Source organism: Arachis ipaensis, chromosome B8, assembly GCF_059453495.1.
Source record: "Arachis ipaensis isolate K30076 ecotype BB chromosome B8, ASM5945349v1, whole genome shotgun sequence".
Taxonomy (NCBI): Eukaryota; Viridiplantae; Streptophyta; class Magnoliopsida; order Fabales; family Fabaceae; genus Arachis; species Arachis ipaensis.
In genome coordinates, this window is record NC_142443.1 from 56,256,156 (window position 1) to 56,263,873 (window position 7,718).

At 38.7% G+C, this 7,718-nt stretch overlaps 1 non-coding gene across 1 annotated transcript; it reads left to right on the forward strand.

The window, feature by feature from the left end:
• Positions 1 to 5,035: 5,035 nt before the first annotated feature.
• LOC148548188 (small nucleolar RNA R71) lies at positions 5,036 to 5,143 on the forward strand. Its single transcript, XR_015897554.1, has one exon. It is a non-coding gene; the product is annotated as a small nucleolar RNA R71 (small nucleolar RNA).
• The last annotated feature ends 2,575 nt before the right edge of the window (positions 5,144 to 7,718 follow it).

Sequence of the window (7,718 nt, forward strand, 5' to 3'; positions counted from 1 at the left end):
GTCTGTCACTAACGCCCAACAATCGCGAGTTTGAAGCTCGTCACAGTCATTCAATCATTGAATCCTACTCAGAATACCACAGACAAGGTTTAGACCTTCCGGATTCTCTTGAATGCCGCCATCATTCTAGCTTACGCCACGAAGATTCTGGTTAGGAGATCTAAGAGATATTCATTCTAGCTTAATTCATGTAGAACAGAAGTGTTTGTCAGGCACGTGTTCATAAGGGAGAATGGTGATGAGCGTCACACATAATCATCACCTTCATCACGTTCTTGGGTGCGAATGGATATCTTAGAAGCGAAATAAGATGAATTGAATAGAAAACAGTAGTACTTTGCATTAATCTTTGAGGAACAGCAGAGCTCCACACCTTAATCTATGGAGTGTAGAAACTCTACCGTTAAAAATACATAAGTGAAGGTCCAGGCATGGCCGAGATGGCCAGCCCTCTAAAACGTGATCAAAGGATCATAAGGTAATCCAAAGATGAACAATGGAATAAAACTGAGACCAAAGATACCTAATACAATAGTAAGAGGTCCTATTTATAATAAACTAGCTACTAGGGTTTACATGAGTAAGTAATTGATGCATAAATCCACTTCCTGGGCCCACTTGGTGTGTGTTTGGGCTGAGCCTGAGTGTTGCACGTGCAGAGGCCATTTGTGGAGTTGAACGCCAGTTTCTGTGCCAGTTTGGGCATTCAGCTCTGGTTTTGGATCCTTTTCTGGCGCTGGACGCCAGATTTGGGCAGAAGGCTGGCGTTGAACGCCAGTTTACGTCATCTATTCTTGGCCAAAGTATGGACTATTATATATTTCTGGAAAGCCCTGGATGTATACTTTCCAACGAAATTGGAAGCGCGCCATTTCGAGTTCTGTAGCTCCAGAAAATCCACGTTGAGTGCAGGGAGGTCAGAATCCAACAGCATCAGCAGTCCTTCTTCAACCTCTGAATCTGATTTTTGCTCAAGTCCCTCAATTTCAGCCAGAAAATACCTGAAATCACAGAAAAACACAAAAACTCATAGTAAAGTCCAGAAATGTGAATTTAATACAAAATCTATTAAAAACATCCCTAAAAGTAACTAGATCCTACTAAAAACATACTAAAAACAATATCAAAAAGCGTATAAATTATCCGCTCATCACAACACCGAACTTAAATTGTTGCTTGTCCCCAAGCAACTGAAAATCAAAATAGGATAAAAAGAATAGAATATACTATAAATTCCAAACTATCAATGAAACAGAGCTTCAATCATATGAGCGGGACTTATAGCTTTTTGCCTCTTGAATAGTTTTGGCATCTTACTTTATCCATTGAGGTTCAGAATGATTGGCATCTATAGGAACTTCAGATTTCAAATAGTGTTATTGACTCTCCTAGTTCAGTATGATGATTCTTGAACACAGCTTCTTTATGAGTCTTGGCCGTGGCCCTAAGCACTTTGTTTTCCAGTATTACCACCGGATACATAAATGCCACAGACACATAATTGGGTGAACCTTTTCAGATTGTGACTCAGCTTTGCTAAAGTTCCCAATTAGAGGTGTCCAGGGTTCTTAAGCACACTCTTTTTTTGCTTTGGACCTTGACTTTAACCGCTCAGTCTCAAGTTTTCACTTGACACCTACACGCCACAAGCACATGGTTAGGGACAGCTTGGTTTAGCCGCTTAGACCAGGATTTTATTCCTTTAGGCCCTCCTATCCACTGATGCTCAAAGCCTTGGGATCCTTTTTATTTGCCCTTGCCTTTTGGTTTTAAGGGTTATTGGCTTTTTGCTCTTGCCTCTTGGTTTTAAGAGCTTTGGCTTTTTCTGCTTGCTTTTTCTTTTTCTTTTTTTTTTCTATTTTTTTCGCCTATTTTTTTTTCTGCAAGCTTTGTTCTTTGCTTCTTTTTCTTGCTTCAAGAATCATTTTGATAATTTTTCAGATTATCAAATAACATGTCTCCTAGTCATCATTCTTTCAAGAGCCAACATATTTAACATTCTTAAACAACAACTTCAAAAGACATATGCATTGTTCAAGCATACATTCAGAAAACAAGAAGCATTGTCACCACATCAATATAATTAAGCTAAGTTCAAGGATAAATTCGAAACTCATGTACTTCTTGTTCTTTTGAATTAAAACATTTTTCATTTAAGAGAGGTGATGGATTCATAGGACATTTATAACTTTAAGACAAAGTTACTAACTACTAATGATCATGTAATGAAGACGCAAACATAGATAAGCACATAACATAGAAAACGAAAAGCAGAAGAATTAAGAACAAGGAATGAATCCACCTTAGTGATGGTGGCATTTCCTTCTTGAGGAATCAATGATGTCCTTGAGCTCTTCTATGTCTCTTCCTTGCCTTTGTTGCTCCTCCTTCAGTGCTTTTAGATCTTCTCTGATTTCATGAAGGATGATGGAGTGCTCTTGATATTCCACCCTTAGTTGCTTCCAATAATTGTGTGGAAGAAAATGTATCCCTTGAGGTATCTCAGGGATCTCTTGATTTGCAGTCAAATGTTCTACCACTGAGCTATAGACCCTTGATGGAAGCTTTTGTCTTCCCTTTTCTCTTTCTAGAGGTTTCTCTGACCTTAGGTGCCATCAATGGTTATGGAAAAAACAAAAAAGCTATGCTTTTACCACACCAAACTTAGAATGTTGCTTGCCCTCGAGCAAAAGAAGAAAGAATAAGAAGAATAAGAAGAAGATATGGAGGAGATGGATGGGAGTGTGTATTCGGCCATATGGGTGGGATTGGGTGGGAGAGAGATGTTGAATTTTTGAAGGTAGTGGGTGTATGGATGTGAGTGGTAAATGGAAAAAAAGAAGGGATGATCATGAATGGAAAGAGAGATGATGAGGTAGGTGGGGATCCTGTGGGGTCCATAGATCCTGAGGTGTCAAGGCATTTACATCCCTGTACCAATTTAGGCATGTAAAATGCCCTTGCACACAACTCTGGGCGTTCAGCGCCAGGTTGGTGCCCATTTTGGGCGTTCAACGCCCCTTTGCTGCCATTTCTGGCGTTGAACGCCAGAACCATGCTTGTTCTGGGCGTTCAGCGCCAGGATGCTCCCATTCTGGGCGTTCAGCGCCAGAACTATGCTCTGTTCTGGCGTTTGAACGCCAGACAGATGCTCCTTCAGGGTGTGATTTTTCTTCTGCTGTTTTTGATTCCGTTTTCAATTTTTATATTTATTTTGTGACTCCTCATGATCATGAACCTATAAAGACACATAACTAAGAAAAATATAGTTAGATAAATAAACATTGGGTTGCCTCCCAACAAGCGCTTCTTTAATGTCAATAGCTTGACAGTGGGCTCTCATGGAGCCTCACAGATGTGCAGAGCTTTGTTGAGACTCTCCAACACCAAACTTAGAGTTTGGATATGGGAGTTCAACACCAAACTTTGAGTTTGGTTGTGGCCTCCCAACACCAAACTTAGAGTTTGACTGTGGGGGCTCTGGTTGACTCTGCTTGGAGAGAAGCTTTTTCTGCTTCCTCTCCATGGTTGCAGAGGGAAATCCTTGAGTTTTAAACACAAGGGAGTTCTCATTCCATTGAAGGAATATTTCACCTCTGTCAACATCAATCACAGCTCTTGCTGTGGCCAGGAAAGGTCTTCCTAGGATGATGGATTCATCCTCTTCCTTTCCAGTATCCAGGACTATGAAATCAGCAGGGATGTAAAGGCCTTCAACCTTTACTAACACGTCCTCTACTTGTCCATAAGCCTGTTTTCTTGAGCTGTCTGCCATCTCTAATGAGATTTTAGCAGTTTGCACCCCATAGATTCCCAGTTTCTCTATTACAGAGAGGGGCATGAGGTTTATTCCTGAACCAAGGTCACACAGAGCCTTAAAGATCATGGTGCCTATGGTACAGGGTATTATGAACTTTCCAGGATCCTGTCTCTTCTGAGGCAATGTCAGTTGATCCAGATCACTTAGTTCATTGATGAACAAGGGAGGTTCAACTTCCCAAGTATCAATGCCAAATAATTTGGCATTTAGCTTCATGATTGCACCAAGAAACTTGGCAGTTTGCTCTTCAGTAACATCCTCATTCTCTTCAGAAGAGGAATACTCATCAGAGCTCATGAAGGGCATAAGGAGGTTCAATGTGATCTCTATGGTCTCTAGATGGGCCCCAGAGTCCTTTGGTTCCTCAGAGGGAAGCTCCTTATTAACCACTGGACGTCCCAGGAGGTCTTCCTCCTTGGGATTCACGTCCTCTCCTCTCCTCACAGGTTCGGCCATGGCGCTTATGTCAATGGCCTTGCACTCTCCTTTTGGATTCTCTTCTGTATTGCTTGGGAGAGTACTAGGAGGGATTTCAGTGATCCTTTTACTCAGCTGGCCCACTTGTGCTTCCAGATTTCTAATGGAAGACCTTGTTTCATTCATGAAACTTACAGTGGCTTTAGATAGATCAGAGACTAGATTTGCTAAATTAGAAGCATTTTGTTCAGAGTTCTCTGTCTGTTGCTGAGTTGATGATGGAAAAGGCTTGCTGTTGTTAAACCTGTTTCTTCCACCATTGTTAAAGCCTTGTTGAGGCTTTTGATCCTTCCATGAGAAATTTGGATGATTTCTCCATGATGAGTTATAGGTGTTTCCATAAGGTTCACCTAAGTAGTTCACCTCTGCTATTGCAGGGTTCTCAGGATCATAAGCTTCTTCTTCAGGAGAAGCCTCTTGAGTACTGTTGGATGCAGCTTGCATTCCATTCAGACTCTGAGAAATCATATTGACTTGCTGAGTCAATATTTTATTCTGAGCCAATATGGCATTCAGAGTATCAACTTCAAGAACTCCCTTCTTCATAGGCGTCCCATTACTCACAGGATTCCTTTCAGAAGTGTACATGAACTGGTTATTAGCAACCATGTCAATGAGTTCTTGAGCTTCTGCAGGCGTTTTCTTTAGGTAAATGGATCCACCTGCAGAAGTGTCCAGTGACATCTTTGATAGCTCAGATAAACCATCATAGAATATATCCAGGATGGTCCATTCTGAAAGCATGTCAGAAGGACACTTTTTGATCAACTGTTTGTATCTTTCCCAAGCTTCATAGAGGGATTCACCTTCTTTCTGTCTGAAGGTTTGAACATCAGCTCTAAGCTTGCTCAGCTTTTGAGGAGGAAAGTACTTGGCTAAGAAAGCCGTGACCAGCTTATCCCAAGAGTTCAGGCTGTCTTTGGGTTGAGAATCCAACCATAATCTAGCTCTATCTCTTACAGCAAAAGGGAAAAGCATGAGCCTGTAGACTTCAGGATCTACTCCATTAGTCTTAACAGTATCACATATCTGCAAGAATTCAGTTAAGAACTGAAAGGGATCTTCAGATGGAAGTCCATGAAACTTGCAGTTCTGCTGCATCAGAGAAACTAATTGAGGTTTCAGCTCAAAGTTGTTTGCTCCAATGGCAGGAATGGAGATGCTTCTTCCATGTAAATTGGAATTAGGTGCAGTGAAGTCACCAAGCATCTTCCTTATATTATTATTATTTTCGGCTGCCATCTCCTTTTTCTGTTCGAAAATTTCTGAAAGGTTATCTCTGGATTGTTGTATTTTAGCTTCTCTTAATTTTTTCTTCAGAGTCCTTTCAGGTTCTGGATCTGCTTTAACAAGAATGTTCTTGTCCTTGCTCCTGCTCATATGACAAAGAAGATGGCACAGAAAAAATAGTAATAATAATATGGATCCTTTATACCACAGTATAGGGATCCTTGTGTTAGTAGAAGAAAAGAAGGGAAGAAAATCTGAACTCAGAGAGAGAGGGGGTTCGGATTTTTGGAGAGTTGAAGGAAAGATGTTAGTATATCAATAAACAAATAGAAGAAGATGAGAGGGGAAAGTGAATTTTCGAAAACAATTTTTGAAAAAGAGTTAGTGATTTTTGAAAATAGTTTTTGAAAAAGGTTAGTATTTTTTTCGAAAATTTTTTTTTTATAAAAAATAAAAATAGTTAGTTAATAAAAAATAAATTTTTGAAAAAGAGGGAAGATATTTTCGAAAATTCGAGAGAGAGAGTTAGTTAGGTAGTTTTGAAAAAGTTAAGAAACAAACAAAAAGTTAGTTAGTTAGTTGAAACAAATTTGAAAAGATAAGAAGTTAGGAAGTTAGAAAAAATATTTTTGAAAAAGATATTTTTGAAAAAGATAAGATGAGAAGATATTTTTGAAAAAGATATGATAGAAATTAGTTTTTGAAAAAGATTTGATTTTTAAAATCACAATTAATGACTTGATTCATAAGAAATCACAAGATATGATTCTAGAACTTAAAGTTTGAATCTTTCTTAACAAGCAAGTAACAAACTTCAAATTTTTGAATCAAAACATTAATTGATTATGTTATTTTCAAAAATTTGATATAAAAATAAAAAAAATATTTTTGAAAAATATTTTTGGAATTTTCGGAAATAACTAATAATTTTGAAAAAGATTTGATTTTTTGAAAAAGATTTTGAGAAAGATAAGATTTTCAAATTGAAAATTTGATTTGACTCATGAGAAACAATTTGATTTTCAAAAATTTTTGGAAAAGTCAATCCAAATTTTCGAATTTGATGAGAGAAAAGAGGAAAGATATTTTTTTTGATTTTTGAATTTTTATGATGCAAGAGAAAAACACTAAAAAGATGCAATGCATGAAATTTTTGAATAAAAACAATGAATGCATGTATGAATGATATGAATGTCAAGATGAACACCAAGAACACTTTGAATGTCAAGATGAACATCAAGAACATATTTTTGAAAATTTTTTGAAAAGAAAACAAAAAGAAAATTTCCTAATCTGAGCAACAAGATGAACCGTCAGTTGTCCAAACTCGAACAATCCCCGGCAACGGCGCCAAAAACTTGGTGCACGAAATTGTGATCTCCAGGCTCGAACAAATCCTGGTAATGGCTCCAAAGCTTGGTGCTCTGATCTTAATTCATAATTGTCACAACTTCGATACAACTAACCAGCAAGTGCACTGGGTCGTCCAAGTAATACCTTACGTGAGTAAGGGTCGAATCCCACGGAGATTGTTGGTATGAAGCAAGCTATGGTCACCTTGTAAATCTCAGTCAGGCAGATATAAAGTGATAATGGTGTTTTCAAATATTATATAATAAGATAGGGATAGAGGTACTTATGTAAATCATTGGTAGGAATTTCAGATAAGCGAATGGAGATGCTTTTCGTTCCTCTGAACCTCTGCTTTCCTGCTATCTTCATCCAATCAGTCTTACTCCTTTCCATGGCTGGCTTTATGCAAGGGCATCACCGTTGTCAGTGGCTACATCCCCTCCTCTCAGTGAATAATATGCTCACACACCCTGTCACGGCACGGCTATTCATCTGTCGGTTCTCGATCATTCTGGAATAGGATTCACCCTCCTTTTGCGTCTGTCACTAACACCCAAAAATCGCGAGTTTGAAGCTCGTCACAGTCATTCAATCATTGAATCCTACTCAGAATACCACAGACAAGGTTTAGACCTTCCGGATTCTCTTGAATGCCGCCATCATTCTAGCTTACGCCACGAAGATTCTGGTTAGGAGATCTAAGAGATATTCATTCTAGCTTAATTCATGTAGAACAGAAGTGTTTGTCAGGCACGTGTTCATAAGGGAGAATGGTGATGAGCGTCACACATAATCATCACCTTCATCACGTTCTTGGGTGCGAATGGATATCTTAGAA